Below are 21,004 nucleotides of genomic sequence, written 5' to 3'. Positions count from 1 at the left end.
CACACACACACACACACACACACACACACACACACACAGCATTACTACAAACACATGGCTTGAAGAGTGTATACCATCAGCCATGGAAAGCACAACTATGCCGTTTCAAAAAAAAAAAAAAAAAAAAAAACGACCCACCCTATCCACACAAGCACACAATTTAAGACTCATGTTCTCAGAAATAACGCTTACGGAGTAACAAAAAACAAGCTTCATTACACAGATACCATTCTGAGCGAATATAAACACCCCCCCCCCCCCCCCCCCCCCACACACACCAAAAAAAAATGTTTACTTGTCCATTGATGAAGTTAATTGCTCGTTAAAGTTTGCAAAAGCTGCACCAGCCTTTCATGGTGTGTCTCGAGCAAGAAAGTTTGTGGAGAAAAAAAAAAGGAAAAATGGCTTTTAAAAGAGCTGCTGCCCTCTCTTCGCATAACACTTGTACGCATCTTAAATCCCTCACCACAACAAATTGCTTACATTTATTATGTGCCGCTGAAGAATTTGCTCCTTCCAAAAGGACAGAAACAGAGGAAGGGAGTGTTTTTTTTTTTTTTAACGACACAGCAAAAGCAGTTTGTGGGGAGACATGCGAGCACTGTGTGCACACACACACACCTTCAGCTCTGGCTGTTTGAGCCTCCGATTCCTGCACTTACAGTATGCCGCAAATAGGACCATCACTTTTCATTACTTAGCGCTTCCTGCCGAGCTTCGCTCTATCATTGCCACGGCATGCTAATGTGCAGCCGGCTTCTGTCATGTAAATTAAACCGTTTGTTTTGTTTGCCTTGCCTCCTTCGGCTGATTGTCAGAGCGACTTGCCAGGAGCAGCAGGTGTGTTTGTTTGTTTGTGTAGGAGTGAATCAGTGCGTCGGGGTTCTGCTGTTTGTGCTGCTTTTACCGCACGCGGGGCTCCGGCTGCACGGCAACAAGTGAGCTCCGCGAGCGAGCGTGCGTGCGTGCGCGCGCGCGAGCGAGCGAGGCCGGGAAGTGACACGCACACACCGCGCAGAGATCCCAGCAAAGCAGATGTGCTCCTGACCCTGAGCTCAGCCACTGAAATGCAAAGTCGGATGCCTGTTTGGCACAGCTCCCCCCTCCCCCCTTCACTCCTCCTGTACAGGTACAACCAACTGTCACAAACAATGGGAGAATATGCATAACGTGGGATAGGGTTCGCTACAACATGCTCACAATGTAAATCATGTTTCAGAGGTTTCCGAGAGACAAGCCAGTCAGCCACCAAGTCAGCCGCCCAGCGAGTCAGCCAGCCTGCGCACCACTCTACTGTTCCTGTGCTTCCACACGGTAATTGACACTGCGAGAGAGAGAGAGAGAGAGAGAGAGGAAGAAAAAAAAAAAACAACAACAGCGAGTGACCCTGCTTACAGCAGAACCTTAAAATATGGAAGCAACTCAGCTGCTCATTTGTAGACACAGTACAATATCAAATGGCATTAAAGAGAAATAAAAAGCGATCGTGATTCCTCGTTGTGAGACATGACAGTGATACCCATCTGTAGACAGAAGGGTGTTTTTTTTTCTTTTTTTCTTCCCAGTGTGCATGTGTTAAGTAGGTAAACAACTTTCTAGCATCTGTAAGAAGTCTTAAGAAGGCTGGGCTGGTCTTTTCCAGGTGGGTGTACGAGACCCAGTTTGAACGCTAGAAGTGTTTAACTCGTTTCTAGTTGGTTGTACATGAGCACAACAGTTGTCAGAAGCATAGTCATTGGTAGGGTTATGGTCTGGCAGCTAGGTTGAGTTGAAAATGTATTCAGATCCTGCATTATGTACTCAAGTGCAGCGCAAGCAATCTGTTAGATAAAACACAACTTATTGCCACATCAGTCAATGAACAGTTGAAACCAGGTAATCACATCAACCTCCTGCAAAAACACATTTTTGCCACAAGTGTTTTAACTTAAAGAACACTTACAGAAAAGCTTGCAAGGTTAAGAACACCATCCCACGTGTGAAGTATGATGGTGGCAGCATCATGTTGTATGGGTGTTCAGCTGCAACAATTATTATTGTAACAGAACACCAAAGTAGCAACTTGTTTTTTGTGTACTTATTAGCTCTTTCAGTCCAAATGTTCAATTTTGGGGGAAAAAGAAGAGGAAATAAAGCTTTTTTTGTCCAACTCATCGACCGATTAATCAATTATTAAACTAATCATTAGTTGCAGCCCTAGTCCGGTTACGTAGAGTAAAATGCAAAAGCTGACTACGAAATATTTCAAAACTTTATAATATAGTCCCTAGACTGCAAGTAAGCAAGGTGGTTAGTAGTAAAATAAGACTCAAACTATTACAACAATGTGAAATCAAACTATGGCTAAGACTATGTAATTTATCCCTTTTTTGTTAGGATTGAGTTTTAATTGTACTTTTAGTTGGTCATATATGACCAAAAAATATTAATATAAAATTTATATAAAAATAACAATACAAAAACAACAACCAAAGCCATTCCAATATGCCAGGTTACAAATAGTAATTGCATAGCAAACTAATTTATTAAGCTGTTTTCAGGGCTAATGTATCCTAACTGAATCGATATTTTTTACAGTAATGTTCATTTAGCAGACAAGAGTAAATAGAGTGCTTTTATTTTTAAACTGGCTTTCATTTAATTCAGTTCTGTGGCATTTCCTTTTTGGTAATGATGTTAGCAACCCTGTGTTGAGTTTACAAGAGAATTGAGTTCACTAACTTCCAATGTTTTCCCTTGGGCTAAATTTGGACATGACGTACACGCTAGAAAGGTGAAAATGGTCAATTTGATGAGCTAAATCAGATCAATGACTTATCACCCTGAAATAGCTACCCATAAAGGAAAAAAAAAGTACAACTTCCCCAACTGTCCAGGATTTAAAAGGAAAGTTTCAATTGGCCTGAAAGAGCATCATTTTCTATTGTTGAGCTGCAGCGTCGACTGTTAGCAGCAGATAAAAACATTGTTACGTTTCATTTTTACAGAGGCACAGAGAAATTACTATTTGACCTGAACAAAGTCCAGCTTGATCAGTCATGACAGACCACAGAAAGGCGCGGCGCTGTTGATTTGACAACACTGTTTTCTGTGGAGGCTGCTGTTGCAAGGAGACTTTCAGTATCAGTGATCTGTTTAAAAGTGAAGTAAGAGAAAGCAGAGACATGTAAGAAACTATCGAAAAGGAAGATGCGTCTTTGTAGGACATGTCTGTGTTTCAATGAAGTCGCAATGGAGCGAGAGAGAGCAATACTTTCAGCAGATAATAGAAAGGTCCAATGGAGTACCCCAAAGTTGCTCTGCTTCATGTTTTGTCTTTAGGTTTTTTTTTTTTGTTTACTTTCAGCGTCTATATCATGGAACATGTTGGATTTGGAAATGCTAGCAGCTTTTTATAAATCTGAAAGTGAGGGTTATAATCCACATTCTCTTAGAAAATCCATATAGGCATTGGTGTTTTATTAATGCTAACCACACAACTACTAACTTAACATTTAAAAAAGACGTAAACTGTCAAAAAACATAATGTGTTAGTAAATTCTCTCTTGCTTTGGGTCACCTCTTACTAAATAATAATTAATTGACTGTGAAGGCGGGACGGCTAGAAAAAATATTCTGAATATTGTTATACTTTGTTTACATTACAGTTTTTGAAGAGAGTTAAGTATTGTCTAAAACAAATAAAACAAACTGACAGATAACAGGTTGAAACAAATGCATTGAGCTCATTGCTTGCACCCTACGTTACTAATGTCAAAACACATATTAAACGCCATTAAACACTGAAAACAGTTGTCGCTCCATCAATTACTTTCTATTTTTTATTACCTTATGTAGCAAACCTTTGCTAGCTTGTTCCAAGTGCCAGCCAGCTGTAATGCTGGAAGAAGACTACGTGGGCTGGCGTTTGAAGGCTGAGGCCACAATGAAAATCCTATGTTACGCATAAGATGAGCGGAGAAGATAAAATGTTATTTAAAACCGACATTTTGAAACGAGGCAACATGGGGAAACATATTTCTTGAATTAAAGTGACAAAGACCAATCAAAAGAAAAGAAACTCTGTCTTCCATTTCCTCCTCAAGTACCTTGTTCCCTTCACATACCGACACACATGAACACACAGCGCTCTCGGCCTCTGCCAGCTACGTCCACCAACAACAGGCCCCATCTGTCAGGGAGCATTATTCGTCATGCTTTATTCTCCCCTCTTCTGTCCAAAACAAAACAAAATAATGCTATAGCAACGTCTGCGCTGCGCTGTGGCAGATCTGAAGTATCCCAAACGTGGCCAAGCTTAAAGTAAATTAGCCCTGCGTGATGAGTCGACCACGTCCATCACTGTGAATCACTCAGTTCGCCTTTTAAAGCAAAGCAGATGCCATCGGAGCAGGCACTGGGAGAAGGGGTTCTTGGTACCGTAATCACGAGGAGGCGGAGGGAGCTGTTTATATGAACTGATTTTCAAATGTGATGTAATGAAAACTCTAAACTCGATACTAGTTTAAGCGAGGATGGGAAGAGCATGTCATGTTAAGAACTTTAGCCGGAAAAGCGCGTTTTACACCTTCCCGTACGACGTGTCTTCATTAAGGTTTTACGGTGATTTGAGTTACGTTTATTAGACATAAAGCGAGAACCTTTCTTCTGAAACATGTGTGTAACTGTTTGATCAGAGATGAGTATTTTACCCCTCAGCACTCTGTGCAGTTGGCTTGCCATGTTGTGCGTTTGCTCCACACAAATGCTAAGACGTTTGGGCTATTCGGTACAGTAGGCAGCGGAATGAAAGAAAGCCATGTTGCTTTAAACCTGTACATGTGCAGCATATTGATATGGAGAGCAAAAAACCCATAGGTCTGAAGTCCATGACTAACCCAAAAGCTTCTGCTATGGCCTTCCTGACCAATGGAAATGCTAATCTGCCCACGACAGGACCATCAGGTACAGATCGTTTTCCAAAGGTGGATGTTAAGGATTGTACTTCTGTATGATCTTTGTAATTTTATTATTTTCAGGCAGAAAAAAAAAAAATGCAGATTTATTTTTTTCCCCTCCCTTATGTAACCGTACTGAAACCAGACTGAACTGTGGCTCTGATCTTTGTGTACCGTTACATCCCCCCAGTGTACAGATCCAATCCCAGCGAGGGGAGAAAAAAAAAAGGAACGTTTGTTTCCTGACTGGCCCGTATGTTTGTATAATTGCAATTACACAAAAGGTAGGGGTTCAGGTTGCTAATAAAACAAGGGACAGGGTAGAAACAGTAAAGACGATAATTGCATCCATGTTGGTTTTAATCTGCGTCTCATCCCCAGACTCCCCAATTCTTGCTCAAGCTAAACAAAAGGTCATATCTGGCGTAACTCAGAGCATTTGATCTGGAAGTTTCCACTGAACTGGAGCTCCCTCTGTCTCTGACATTGGCACACGTACGCTAATGTCTGGCTGGGTCTCCCTCGCCGTGGCCCTGCCTCCATCACGAGTCCTCCGCTTTGGCGTTTTGTTCAGTTAAAGGCACGAGACCACCGAGGGAAGGGTTTAGCACTGTCTGAACTTCTGAGAAGCCGCAGCACTGAAGTAAAGTTTGCCAGCTTTACTGAACAAACAACTGATGCAGCTCACCACGAGGTGGGTGACCTGATACATACAGCCAAATCAACATGCAAAAACAATAGAGTCGGCGTGACAACACCAAGAGGTTTATTAGTTTGCATGGCAGTTGGCAGCTCCTGACGGCTACATTTCATCCCTTTTGCTCGTGTGGTAAATCCTAACAGAAAGTGAATGGATTTAAACTTCACAGACGTCGGGTTCCTCGCAAACGCTGAAATCTGTGTGAGCAGGTGTAGCCGAGCAGGTCGGTCAAGGATGCCCACTCTCTTCTGGTGCGGAAGTTGGGAGAAAACAAAGCAGAGTGGGAGTGTGTCCGATCATTACTCTCCCACACACACCGGGAGACGAGCAAACCTGCAAAAAAATCCTCTCACACACACACGCACGCACACACACACACACACACACACACACACACACACACACACACACACACACACAGCTCTTTGGCCTCCTCCATCTTTCTTATTCTAATCTCAGCCTAATCTTTCCTTATTCTTACCTCCCCAAACCGACTCATATTTCACCTCCCGTATCTTTACATTTTCTATTATCCACCACTGAAAAATATGACCGAAGCAGGAGGTGTTTTGAAATAAAGTATGAATCATTGCAGATAAAGATACAGTGTTTATTTATTTATTTATTTATTTATTATACAGGATTTTTTTTCTCCCCCCAACCCCCAGTTAACCATCTTTGGCCTGTGTTTGCTGCCTTTACCCTCTTTCTTCTTTCTCTGTGTGATATAAATTATTCTTCCAACAACACCGGGATATTTCCGTCAGTACTGCCTTGTTTTTCTTTATTATTATTTTTTTTCCTCAAACTGAACAAAAAAAGAAAAAGAAAAAAACACTAAAAAGAAAAAAAGTTTTCTTAGAAAATAAGAAGAGCGGACAAAAGGTCTGCTGATCAGCTGGTAGCGTCTGATCAGATTGGGACACCCAGAATGTAATACAGTTCGCACAAACCCATAGACCCACACAAACACCAGTCTCCTTATATCTACAGCTCTGCCAGATATATATAATAGAGAGAGAAATAGGAAATATGAAGCCTTCAGCCACAGCGCAGCCCTGTTACATATGAGGGGAGATCCCATCGGCCCGGCTCTGTATTTAGTATTTCTCGTGAGTAATCTTTTGTCATTTTATCACAAGAATGAAATAATGGGGCAATCCTCTAATGAAAAATGAGCGAATCGCATCGGCACATGAGAGACCGAGAGACAAAAAAGAAGAAGAGGAAGAAGTTGGGAATTTCAGGCTTTCGAGGAAAGCATCCATCTGTCTCCATTTGTGATTTAAAAAAATGCATTTATTTGATATGATTAGTCTAAATACAAAGAGCACATTTAAGAGTGACGAGGGGAGGGAAGGAAAAAAGAAAATGTCAAAAATATTAATGCTGATATCGTTTGTCTCGCAAACAAAATCAACAATATCAAAATAAGAACTGTAAAATTCTTATTTTGGTTTTTAAGTGTTTGAATGGCCTCGCCCCGCCGCCATGCCCCTGCACAGAAGAGAGGCTCCTTCACTGCCTACATTTAAAACTCGCCTTAAACCTACTATTATTATTTGGCTTTTACCAATAGCGAGATTTAGTTTCCGTTTTAAATTGGTTTTATTGTTTCTTTTAAGTGCTTTTATGCATAATCTTTCTACTTTAGTTTTTTAATTGGATGTGTTTTAGTTTGTAGCAATGTACAGCAATTTGTTTCAGCTGCTGGCTGTCTTCAAGCTCTTTATAAATAAAGATATGGTATGGTATGGGACTTAAATTAAACTTTTTAATAGTCCGACATCCTTGTGTTAGTATATGTGTGAGTCAACAGGACTCACACATATACATTTTTGTCAAAAATAACAGTCAGATAAAGGTAAAGGAGCAAAACCCAGAGGCCGTAACACTATACTCAAATTCCTTAAAGTAATTCATTTATAATAATAAAACTTCAGCTTCGCAGCCGCTTTACGTGTCTGGACTCTGGTAGTTCTCTGATCACTTCAGATGTTAATGTGGCACATTTTGCATCAAAGGCCTGTCATCCAGCATCACTGGCGCCGCTCCCTTTATGCAAACAGACTCAGTCAATCAGTCGTCATGTCACTGAAGATCAAATACACTCAGAATTGATTAAAAAAAAAAAGAACATTTTCCAGAGATTTTCTGGTCTTAGTAGCTCTCACAGACAATCGTCAGACAGCAAAAGGGCAAAGAGTCTGGAAGGCATCGGGAATAGAACCCCAGAAGGCTGCGCTGAGGACGAAGAGCCTCTGTGTGCGGGTCGTCCAGTCTATCACAACGGCACACTGCGTCCTAAACTTTAATGCATGTTTGAGGGATTTTATGTGCGAGGCCACCATGATGTGGTACAGAATTGTGAAGTGAAATGAAATTGAGTCATAATTTTAAAAAAATTGTCATAAATTCAATTCTGAAAGTGTGGGGTGCATTTGTATGCGATCCCTTTTACTCTGATAACCCTGAATAAAGTCCAGTGCAGCTAAGTGTCTTCAGAAGTCTCCAAGTTGGTAAATGGATCTTTAATTGTAATTTCATCTTCATCTGTTCTGTGATGACCTCAGAGGTTTGTTGAAGGACATAAGTGATCTACTACAAACACTTCAAGCATAAAGCAGTCCTACAAATAATTGACCGATGATGCGAATGCATGCCGCACTTTTCAGATTTTTATTCTTTCACCAGCATTATCACTTCAAAAAAATTAAAATTAAAATTTGTGGTTTCAATGTGACAAACTGTGGAAAACGTTGAGGATTAGGAATGCTTTTGTAAGGCACTCTTAAGCGCCTTACAAAAGCAACAAAAACAATAACAAAAATCGGACATCTCTCCTGTGAAAGCCGGTCATTTTCAAGCCTAATTTAGATGAAGATTTTATCCTCATGCAGAACAGCAACAGAAAGAACCTGCTTCCTCTTACACAATCAGGAGCCTTTCATCTCCTTTAGCTTCATTCATGTGCATACAGTACACGTCTGCATGCATGCAGCTGTTGTTAAAGGTCTGTGTGACAGACAGTCTCTCCCTGCATGCATATGCGTTTAATTAAAGGCAGAGCTCTGGCATCCCAGGCCACCGCTGCAACACACACACACACACACACACACACACACACACACGAAGGGATTGAATAAGCAACAGAGGGAGAGAGACTGGCCCTAATGTGCATAATTAACTTAACCCTCATCACTTGACTTTAAAAGGGCTGTTTTGAGGACAGAGCCAGGCAAAAGGGGAGCTGAGAGAGTGGTCCTTTATGTCCGAAACAGTCATAACAGCATTTTGGAGCATTTTCAAGCATCCTCTGATTTTTGATTTTCTGGTTCCAGGACGACAGTTTTGCAAAGCATTTTGGGGACTTGTAAGAAATTTAAAACCGCACTGAAAAAAAAAAAGAAAAAAAAAAAGAGAGCAACATAAAACGTCACCCATTACGGATAATTCTATAAATATCTTAATTTCTCACAGGTATGGGTTAGTACTGGTATCAGTTTTTTTTTAAAGATATTATTTCAATACAGTCAGAGTTTTCTACCACTGTGAGAAGTGTTGCTGCTCACTGCCTGTCAGCTGGCTGAGAGAAAGATGCTACACTTTTCCTTTGTTTCGAACAAAGGCAAATTCAGGTGTTTGGAAATATCCATGGCCTCGAAAAAAAAAAAGATCCACGGCTTGCAAACTGAAATAGCACCACCCATCACAAACATTAAAGCAATACTGTTTTTAAATTACAGTTGCTAAGCTACACGGAGTACCTCCATCAAGCAGCTGACTGAAAGCATTTTTATTTTAATATAGCTTTGTGCTCTGTATGAAAATCAAAATGTCAATCAACGAATGTAGATAAATATTCCTTTACAGTTACAATAACGTTATCTATAACTTTTATGGAGGTTCCCTCACAATGCATCTAAAAAGCCATACTAATTAAAGTTGTAAAATATTTCAGACTGCAGTTGTCATTAAAATACCAATGTGGGCAACATCGCAATAGCAAAATACTGCTTTCATTCAGTATTTGTTGGGAAATTATATTTCAGGTGCCATGCATCAAAACCCTGCTTTACAACCGTGGGTTTTGGCCAATTAGATGGACTTTCACTTTCCTTTAGGGCCATTACTGATTATGGATCTCGGTGATCAAGATAATAAAGCTCAGAGCGGTGGGAACATTGCGATGATGGAAAAGTAAGATAGTGGCGAGGAAGATGCGGGTAAATTGTAATTGTTATTTTCACTGCCATATTCAACACCAATATTGCAGTTTCAGGGTTTCCTAACATTGTGCAGCCAAAATAATAATGAACTGCGTAAATTAGTACAGAAACAGCCTCAATTGCACTTCAGTTGTCTTTCAGTTTAGCACATGAAAGTGTACAACACACTTTCCACAATTTAAGCATAAAACAGACAAACTTTGAGAAATATTAGTTGGGCTCCAATCGCATATTTTAATTATATTAATCTTCATAAATATATGAAGGATCCAGACGATTACAAGTATACCAATCCACCTAACTGTATTTGTTTATTTCACAACGGTTCATTAGTGCGTTACTTCATTTCAAATAAACCCATTGCTGGATATTTCTATTTTTAATCACGCTGTGACAATCTCTTCCCAGCCCATGGCTCGTCTCTCACATTAGACTTTTTTTAAACAACAGTCAAGAGTTTGTCGCTGCTTGCAAAACTCAACGTAATCCGGCCAAAAGAACCTGTCATGAATCCAGCTTAAGAGGACTTGAGAGCCAGGAGGAGGACGGGAAAAGCTGGCCAAGAAAACCTCTCAGCCTCCGGCCTGGTTCTTTTTCTCCTCCTCCTCCACCTCATCCTGCTGTGCCAGTACTGACTGCTACCAGCCACACACTTCACCTCCCATCAGGGTCAGGGCGGTAGCGAAAAGGTCAGCGTGCCGACAGCCGATTGGCCGGGGACGACCACAGCCGGCGAACAGCGGCCAATGGGCATCCTGACGCACCTGATGTGACACGCACCCGCTCCGAGCGTCCTCCGTGCAACAACAGGCGGAAATAGAATAAAAAAACAAAGGGGATCAGGGCAGACTGCCCAGAACCGCGGTATCAGAAAAGGAAAAGTTTTATTAAGTGGCGTTTAATATTCATAATTTGTTTAAAAAAAAAAAAAAAGCATTTCGAATTAGCGGCATAGCAACGCTGGCAGAGCTCAAGTGCGGACTGAATTAGGCATCACATCTGCAGCTGCCGGACCGACTCCTGAGGTTGCCTGCAGGCCGGCAGCATCGATTCCTGCTAATGAAGTACAAACAGACCACGCACAGAAAACTGAAGATATAAATACTAAAGCGGCTGCAACTGTCCATACCTCCCACGAGGAAGAAAGGCTATCCGTACCGCGATTAGCGGAGCGGTTTGCAGCCTCTGATTCCTGGATTCAGCCGAAGAAAGGCGCAGCGGCTTCATGAAAGGCGGGACAAATCAATTGAGGAAATTAGAATGGATATATTCATATTTCTGCGCAGTAAGCAGTGGGAAATGCATATTCATAATTGTCCGGTTGCTAATTATCCACTAACGGGAGTGTGTGAGGGTGTGTGCGCATGTGCTTATTTAATGGGTAATTAGCTAAGATAAGAAACTAATAAGGACTGTAGCTCAAACAGCAGCTCCTATTACATTGGATAAATGTAGCTGAAAGAAAAAAAAAAAAAAAACTTTCCACATACATGTGGGCTGGAAGGAGTGAAAAGGGCCAAACTGCATGGCTTTGCATGTATGTTAGCTGTGTGTGTGTGTGTGTGTGTGTGTGTGTGTGTGTGTGTGTGTGTGTGTGTGCCTGGCAGCGGAGCCGTTCATGTGCCTCATACTGGAACAGATCAAAGGAGACGCATCATTTTTGGGCATGTGTGCACCCACCACTCTCCACATCCGTACACCCCACCACACAAACACACACACACACACACACACACACACACACACACACACACACACACACACAGTGACAAAAAAACAATAAGAACCAGCAGATCCGTCGTCGGCGCCTGATGTGGACGGACAAGAGCAGGAAATGGATTTGGAAACCTCCTCCAGCGCTCTGTCACATTTCCTCGCGGCCTGCCGCTGACAAACAGGACGCATCACTGTTCGGTTTGACCCCCCGCCACCCCCCCCCGTTCGCAGCTCTCAGCCTCTTCCCCCCTCCGTCACGATTGTCCGATTTGTGCGGGAGTTGTGGGTGGAGTTAAAGACCTACGCTGTTGTTGTTGTTGCCCTTAAGGACATATGCCAACCTGAACCCAGCTCGTGTCTGCCTCAGCAGATGCAAGGAGCCGTTTGCGGGCCCTAGGTGGGCTTGGAAGTAGGAAAACACCGCCCTAAGACCAGACCCTTTAAGATACACAGAGAGGAGACGACTTTAACAAGTCATTGGAAACAACATATTCACAGATTTTTACAAGGTAGAAGGACATAAGAACGTTGCATTTCAATGATTTTTACTAAATTTGACTTTAGCTTTTCTGCATTCCACATAGGGAAATGTAAGAAATGTAGGTACAAGCTGAAGAATATACATACGCCCCCTCTAATATTTTGTCAAACGTCTCAGGAAGCTAGGGAGAAAGCCCAGATTTTTTCTAGCCATCAGCAAGCATAAATCTGGCTGGATATTTAATCCCCTTTCTTGTCAGAATGGGAAGAACTCATTTAATCCGGTTGGTTTCCAAGTCATCAGTCTTTTAAATATAGTCAGTAAATGTTGAATAGGCTTATGGTCAGAGTCGTTCTAAAAGCTTAATGTTTACCTGTTCTAGTCAATCTTGATATTTTTTAAATCTTTGCCTGCCTCTGTAAAGGTTTGAGCCGTCTGACCAAAACTCACCTCAGGTAAAAGGAAACTGGTTAGGATTTTCAAGAACCACCCAGGGACCACCAAGGCTTAAGCCCAACATAAACAGGATAGAAGTAAGAGGTATCTTTGTTCCAACAACAAAAAGTATGTTATGAGGATTCAAGGTAAACCTAAAAACCGTCGAGCTTGGCAGTAAATGCATCATGATGAGTTTCAGTTTAGCTGCCAAGGGGGCTGTTGCATTGCACAATGGAGAAGAAATGAGGAGTGATGAAAACTAACATCAAACTTATCAACCTCACCTCAAATCAACAGCTGGCTAAAACAGTGTGTCCCAACAGGGCAGAAGACACCAGACCCGGTTTTGGATAAAAAAAAAGGGCCAACATGAGGCTTCTGGGATGGGCCTGGTCTCACCTCTATCAATGTACAGCTGGCCTAAAAAAGCTGGCCGTGCGAGGAATCCAACCAACTCAAATGACTCTGCGACTTCCCGGGAAGTGTGAAGAAAATTCAAATATCCAAGCAGAATATTCCCAGGATTTGGTGGACGACTGGAAAAAAGCATGTGCTTTGTCTGTAACTGTGTACTAGACTACTATCTTAATAATGGTCATATATATATTTGAGACTGTATGCATGATATATATATATATATTTGAGACTGTATGCATGATAGATATATATATATATATATATTATATATATATATATATATATATATATATATATATATATATATATATATCTATATATATATATATATATATATATATATATATATATATATATATATATATATATATATATATATATATATAGTATTATTTGCCTGCTCTGGAAAAAAATAAATGTTTCAAAAGTTCAGAAGTATTTAGTAAACACCCTAAATAAGCCTGACACTGCATTGCAGGTAATGAGCTATATTATTAGTAGATAAACAGGTTATTTGTAGGAAGAGCAACTACAAAGTGTGACTATTTTACAAACTGAGCGGTAATTGGAGTAAAATGAGTATCTGTGGCATTTTTTCTGTATGTTGAACACCAACAGGTTTCAGGGCCTACTTTTGTTTAAATTGAAAGAGATTTATCCTAAAGCCATAAACGGATTCCCCCTATGTTAGGCCATGTTATGGTAGGCTAATAAAAGTTCTACAAATGTGTGACAAAGCAGCACAGTGAGCCCCTCCAATCCCACACACACACACACACACACACACACACACACACACACACACACACACACACACACACTCTAACATCCGCACACCACCTCTCTGCCACTGTAAGGCAGTCCTAATATTTGCCCGGCTCACTTCTAATATACATCAGCATCAGGAGTGTGTTTTCACTGAGCTGTCGCAAGCCAGAGAAAATATTTGCCTCCCTCGGTGTCCCCCCCCCCCCCCCCCAACCCACCCCTCCCGCCGCCTCTGACAAAAAGCCCACCTCCTCCCCCCTCCAATCAGCTCCTAACTTTCTCCAGCCACACACCAACTGCCTCCCTTTGATAGATAAATGGCAAGTGGATTTGCTAAGCAAATTGTCGAGCTGCGTAAAATGGCGAGGCTCGCGCGGTAAAGATACATGTAAATAGTCGACGGGCAGAAAATGATTTTCCGTGATGGCCGACCATTAAGGCTGGGGCTCTCCGGCACGGACGGCTGTTATTGGAAAGGGGAAACCCTACACGCGCTCTCTCCACAACCAGATGATCCACCAAGACTTCACTCACTGCACAAACACAGACGTACGTATTAACACCCCGCAACTGCCGTGTTTTGCTTCTCGTTTTTCCCTCCGGGTTGTGAAATACGGTGACATGGTCGGAGCCAGCCCCATTAAGGTAGAACCTAAAGCAAACATTACACTGTCATCACATCACTCCAGACCTCCCCATTCACGGAGTATCAAAGCCAGAAGAGCTGTCAAGAGCCTACATTAATCAATTTCAAACTGAACAGAAAATTGTTTCCTACTCTCCACCCTAAAAAGGCTCTGATTTAGAGCAATCTCGAACCCCTCTGGAAAAAGTATTCACCTCAGAAACGCCCGAGTCAGACAGGAAAAAAAAAAAAAAAAAAGACACGATGAGAGGAGGAAAAGAAGGGAAAGAAGGAAGAAAAAAAAAAGTCAGGCTCTAATTAGGAGTAATTACAGCCTTTTCATTTCCAACATGATGAAATAATTTGATTCTTTTTAAAGAAAGGGGTCTGGTTTGCCTCAAACGCAGACAAAGAGCCCCAACGTCGAGAGCTGAGAGCTGGAGCAGGACAATGGCGGTCCTTCTGAGAGCTGAGCGTCACACGGGCCCATAAATCATGCCGAAGGTAGGCTTCAGACACGGCTGTTTGACTGCGGCTCGCTGATGGCCGCCATGCAGGGGTGACCCACATTAGCAAGATAAAATAAATATGGGCAATGGCAGCGCCGAGATGGAGGGAAAGTGACATGTCAGAAGGAGAAAGAGGACGTACGTCACCACAAAACACTTTGGCTTGGACAGACCTCAGCGGCATATTGATAAAGCAGCAACATGTTCCAATTGAATGGCTGTGAATCAAGGAACAAAGGTGTCATTATTTTTTCTTTCCTTTAAAACAGAAAACTCGGTTGGAAATAATCAAATGCGGTATTGGTGAAAGCGGGCGAAGTTCTAAAAAGATGTGGACTGGGTTTTAAAAAATGAAGAAGATGGAGCCGGCGAAAAAAAAATGTTTCATCTACCAGAAGAGGCGAGCAGGGAGGGTGCAGTTAGAAAAGAAAAGAGAGGAAGGAGAAAGAAAGAGAAAGAGGGATGCTGGGGCATAATTACAAGTAAAATGCAGATAAATTAGCATAGAGAATAAAGGCTAGGAGTTTGCCTCTCTCTCAGGCATCCTCCCAGAGGTTCTCCCATTGGAGGAGCTAAGGTAAGAAACAGCTCAGACTAACTTCAGCTCCTTTTCATCTTCCTAAGGACAAAGCACATTTAGGGCTTTCACGGCTTAAAAGGCCTCCTTAATCAAAACCAACTCTTTCATGTGTTCAGCAATAAAAAAAAAAAAAAAAAGAAGAGATTCTTGTTTCCAAAGGCTAACAAGAGGGGATGCGAAGGATGTCTCGACTCAAGTTTAAAACAGAAAACTAGAAGTGTTGAACAAACAGAATAGATTTACACAAGCTTATCAGTCCGGTTGGAGAAAAAGACGAAAAACATCCCGACTTTGCGGGACTTTCAGAACATTTTCACTCTTGTTAGTCGGCACCTTCGGTAATGGGCCGTACAAGATGTAAGAGTGTTCAATTTCGACACGTTTAAAGCTTTATCTCCCTAAAAGACAAGAATTACACAAGTCAGAAAAGCTTCTGTTGCATTATTAGCTTTAGAAATTGTAGAAATAAAAAAATAACATTTCCTTATTTTATTTCTGCCTTTCTTTTGGGTTTGCTAAAGACATTAGAACATAAACCTCTAAATGTAGCTTGAAAATTCAAAGACGTTTATTAAAACCGGACGTTCATAAATCTGCCCAAACAGCTGGTCCCTGTGAGGACACCAAGTCAAACAGGAAGTCAAACTTTTTAACTTTGGGGTAGAATAGTAAGCAACAGCAGAGAGGGACTAGTACTTATAATACTTATAGGTTTGAATAGAAATGCCACAGTTTCATGGTATTAATGCAAAGATTTAAAACTAAAATTAAAGCAGAAAAGCAAAATACTGTTGCTGCTACCATGTTATCATCAACTTTTAATGAATACTATTTTAAATTCACAGACCCTACCTGAAACATATAAACCAGTTAAATTCTGATGTAAGTTTTAAATATCCTTTTGTGAATTTACCGGTTCTGGTTGTGGTTGCTCATACTGGTTCTGCCGGAGATCTCTTCCTGTTAAAAGGGAGTTGATTCTTTCCACTGTTGCCACATGCTTGCTCAGGGTGAGGATTTCTTGCAAAGGCGTCAACTCAATGCAACTGGCTTGGCTTCATTAGATAGATATATTTTTAATAATTAGCATTATTTGATCAATTGACTGCACAACAAGTAGGGTGGAATGTCATTTTTAAATGGACGTTGTAAAGTTAATCAAAGTGACTTGCTGTAAATTGGGTGATATAAAGAAATGAAAAGCAATCACCACCTCTACAGACTTTTTGTTTGTTAAAACACAAAAACAGCAACCTATTGTTTAAGTAGTCAAGCTTTCTGCAGTTGGTTGCTTAACACACTCTTAGCAGAACACCTGTAGGTTTATAACAGCTTTATAACAGTACCTTTATAAGAGGGACCGGTGGCATTTCTTTAATTTTCAAACCACTTTCTGGTTTTCTCAGACCGAGATTTGTTTCAGAACAGCACAATGTTTCTTCCCTGTAAGCAAGCCACAGTTGTAGATCCTTCTTTTAGTTTGCCAGCTGGCCTGTAGTGTGCAGCAACAGGTGGGGGAGTGGCAACACTTTGTTTCTCTGTGCTCTGTACAGTCACAGAAAACTGCTGGTTGCTTCGGACTGAAGATATGGTTTGACAGGAACTTAAATGGTTTTGGAACTATTACTTTTTAAAACCTGTCTGTACTTGGATTCCAAAACCAACCCGTACCTGGAGCCCAGCAGGCACAAAGAAAACCACAGAGAGCCAGAACAGCTGTGTTGCAGGTGTTTTTATGCCGTCGTCGTGTCATCCGTCACTTGAACGCAAACTGAGAAGTGGCAGGCAGGTTGTTAAGCGCTTGTGGAGCCCGGCCAAGGAGGCCAAGTGCAGAAATCAAACCCTTGCACCACTGCTCAGCATCAGCTGCCTGCTTCCAACTCTCCCGATCAATAAGACTGGGTCCTTCCCTCAGGTCCAATCTGAAGCCGAAGGGTGGTCCCTGCCGGGTCCTCCAGGCCACGAGGTTAAATACAATGAATAGATAATATAACCTCAAACTGTAAAATAATGTCTGTGTCACAAAGAAAACAGTAGTATGGCAATTTCTGGGTACCAACATACAACACGTATGTTTTATACCCCTTTTACAAGTTATCCGGATGACACTTTTGGTTTTCTGAAGCGGAGAAACCACCACACAACGTGGCTTCCATGATGTTTTCCTTTAACTTTCCTCCTGCAGGTTGCTCATGTTCATCTTATCCTGTCAGAATGTTCCAGTCTGTTCCTCATGCTACATTGAATAATTTGCAGTTTTGCCGAAAAAGACATGCAGATGTGAACCTCTGTCACATTCTGTTAGACTGTCTGGCCTTTAGCTGCGTCATTCTCTGCAGGTTCTAGTCAAAACCAGGAATCACTGGATGGAAATCTGTTAAATGGAAAGTGATTTTGCCTACACCGTGATGTTTGACCTGTCAGGGCGATATACCCCTTGTCTGCTTAGCTTCACGTTTATCTAGGTGCATGTGAGTGAACGTGGGGGGGTATGTCCGCGTGTATCTGCGTCTGATTCCAAGAGAACCGGAAAATAAAGGCAACGGAGATGATGGAGGTCAGAGCCCCCTTTCATGCTAACAATCATAGCAGAGGCCCCATTGGGCGTGTAAAGCTAAGCTGAGCATCTGCCTGTCTCTTCTCTCCAATTCAAACCACACACACACACACACACACACTTTTAGATATAGACGTAACTGCCTGAGCTGGTTTACCCTTCCTTGCCTCCCCGTCCACCTGGCCGTTTGATGATGCCTCACTCGCTCATGACAACGCATCGATTTTACTTCTAACCGCTGTGCAAGCCGTCCGCCTGGAGAAATCCATTAGGGCCAAACAGTTCTCATCCTCCTGTTGAGTGACAGCCATGACAGCCCCCCGCCCCCAATTGCCTCATTGCAGACTGACAGCCCTGCACTCAAACAGGCCTTTTACACAGCAGCTCTAATAGTTTAAAACGCTTACCATTACCAGGCACGGACACATGGGGGCCAGATAGTGGTCAGGAGAGGCGGACGGCTAAGGGAGGTAAGGCGTTTTGGCAGGAGGGCGTCTGATGGCAACCACATCTCGGCCCGTCTTCTTGCATGCCTGTGTCCAAAGTGTCCGTTCCCTATCATTTTCTAACAGCACATATCTGGAAAGGCTCTCACGGCGGGGGGAAATCCTTGATCTTCAGATCAACCTGCCATGTTTTTTTTTTTTTGTTTTTTTTGTGGAAAAACCAACTGGCATAAAAACTACTATTCAGACCCTCCACCGCTGAGAGGTAAACCACTGACAGCTGTAACAGTGAGACGTTTATTCATCGTTCCTGACCGTGACCCCTGGGATCGACTTACACTTTTGGCAAATTGGGCTTCCCAAGGCTACCACACAAGATATGAATATGTTCTGTGTGTGCGACAAACCGGCATTTGTGCTTCTTATAGAGTTTGAAGTGTAGAGAGCAATTTGGGAATGCTTGTGTGATTGGTGAGTGTTACGATTATACCTGATTAGGAATGTTTGTAGATGGTGGTCGAGCTAGCCATTTCACAAACTCAAGGACCGTAACGAGCTTTCGGGTTAAGGCTGTAGGATTTACCAAACTGGATGCAGAGGTAGGTAACTACTACATTTAGGGTTAGATTCTAGATTGTCAGCATTGAGGTAGTAGGGGATGACTACAACTGCTCCTTCCATCTGTATGCTGTTTCTCACATAGACTCAGGGTCTTAAATGGATAGTTGGGATTTTTTTAAGAAGGTTTCTGTAAAGTTATCAGTAATAGTTCCCTTATCTATAGTAAAAAATGATGTGGCCTGTAGCAAGTCAAAACGACTCAAGCTGAAAATGTTCATATCCATAATATACAACGCTACATTGGCAGATATTAACTGAGTAGAGCTTTGCTGGAGGCAGGTGTGTTTGTAGTCGTTTTCTTAGTAGCTGTTTTCAAAGTTTTGCTACGTTGGTGTGTTCCTGTGCTAGTCCTGGTCTCGATAGGGTGGGTTACCCTGACCCTGACTCTAACCCTCGTTTGTACACTGTTCCAGCAGGCTCCCAATCAGCTGGTTGGGTAGGACGACATAGCTGGCGGCCTCAGGCAACATACCTTTGTGCAGTGGCACGGGCATTCTTTGGATGACACAAAAAACGGAAACAACCCTCAGAATGATTCCTTGTGAGGCTGTAGACGAATACTGTAGTGTAATAAAGAGTATCCCTTATATACATTTTCAGTCTGAGTTAATTTGAATTGCTCTTAAATGACGTTACATCAATGTTATGCAGCAAAACGATGCTGCCGTCCTTGTCAATCCACCTAATCAGCTAGTCGTCTGTCTACAGAAAGTACTTTCAGATAACTAGGAGGCCTGGAAAGGCCCAGGAGTGCACCATCTTTGATGACATTGCACAAATAACAGCCAGTCACATAATTCAAAAGTTTACTCCATTCTTGGCGGACTTCCAGAGGACTGACAGGTCGTGGCTGATCAAGCGGATTGACACAGCCGCATGTATAAACTAGTGTAGGTTTAGCGTTGTAACATGAAGGTTGTTTGTCTGAGAAAAAAAAGTGAGAAACATTAACCTGTTAGAAAGTTGAGTGCAGTTAATAGTTGACAATATTGCCTCGTTCACCATGGATATTAATAGTTTCAGTTGATTTCAACTGTTATAAACAGCAAAAATGAGCCAAGACGGGTGTTGTCAACAAATTAGCTGTTTGCCTCCCACCAGTACAAGGGTTTCATCTTTGCCTTACACCACTTTGAAAAAAATGCTAACTGAATTAGAAAATTCTCTTCTGTGTTCTGCATTAATACCGTCTGTGCCTGGATAACCAAGCTCTCTATGACGCGTGTTCTCTATCTTAACAGCCACTCAGGGAGAAAAACCATGACCTCACATAAAAATGACCCCAGGAGGAAATTCAAGTGTCAGGCACACACAGAAATATGCCCGAAAAGTAAGAAGGAAAAGGAGGGGAGCTACGAACAAGTACTCTGTGATTAATTAGCTAATAATTAAGTCACGGGGTAATATGCGTTTTTCAATTAATTAAATCTCGCCTTGGACCATAAATCAAGCGAAACTGTCATTGGTTCACAAATTAAATATATACATTTGGAAGCGAAAATACTGTTGATTGCGGCACTGCAGGGCTCGTCGGGGAGGGAGGGCATGACGTGTGTGTGGCAGGCATCGATTCAGTCCAGTGCCCCAAATAAAACCTTTGACAGGCCCACAAGTTGGAGCCATTCAACGTGCCAGAGGCCTTCTCCAGTCTTACTCCATATCGAGCACCTCCTGCTTCCTGCCAAAGTGCCAGAGCAGAAGTATATTCTCAAAAAAAAAAAATTATAATAATATTTCTACGCTGTATGTTCTTACTACAGAATGAATATTTTAAGAGAAACAGTTCATCACAGGACGAGCGAGCATCACGCATCCAACAGGCCTGTTGAAGGAAAGTGGCATAATATCTTTCCTTTCATTGCTCACAAAGGAAATTCATTACCTCGCATTTACAAACGCAGAAGCCAATAGAAGCAATCATTATCCAAAATATATTGTTTGTCACCGATAGCAGATGATGGGATATTTTTCTTCCTGATG

The 21,004-nt window shown here is 41.9% G+C and overlaps 1 protein-coding gene and 1 long non-coding RNA gene across 3 annotated transcripts in view; one reads left to right on the top strand and one right to left on the bottom strand.

The window, feature by feature from the left end:
* The window catches only part of znf407 (zinc finger protein 407), a 207,679-nt gene that overhangs the window by 142,145 nt on the left and 44,530 nt on the right, over positions 1–21,004 (bottom strand). The window lies entirely within an intron of this gene.
* On the top strand, positions 803–19,515 carry LOC118559385. 2 transcript variants are annotated; one of them, XR_004928816.1, is made up of 3 exons: positions 803–1,129; positions 1,220–1,314; positions 19,441–19,515. It is a non-coding gene; the product is annotated as an uncharacterized LOC118559385 (long non-coding RNA). The 2 variants fall into 2 exon arrangements; XR_004928818.1 differs by lacking the exon at positions 19,441–19,515 and having other exon boundaries at positions 1,220–1,345.

This window comes from Fundulus heteroclitus, chromosome 3, assembly GCF_011125445.2.
Source record: "Fundulus heteroclitus isolate FHET01 chromosome 3, MU-UCD_Fhet_4.1, whole genome shotgun sequence".
Taxonomy (NCBI): domain Eukaryota; kingdom Metazoa; phylum Chordata; class Actinopteri; order Cyprinodontiformes; family Fundulidae; genus Fundulus; species Fundulus heteroclitus.
Note: the sequence above shows the minus strand (reverse complement) of the source record. Positions and strands in the feature narration are given on the sequence as shown.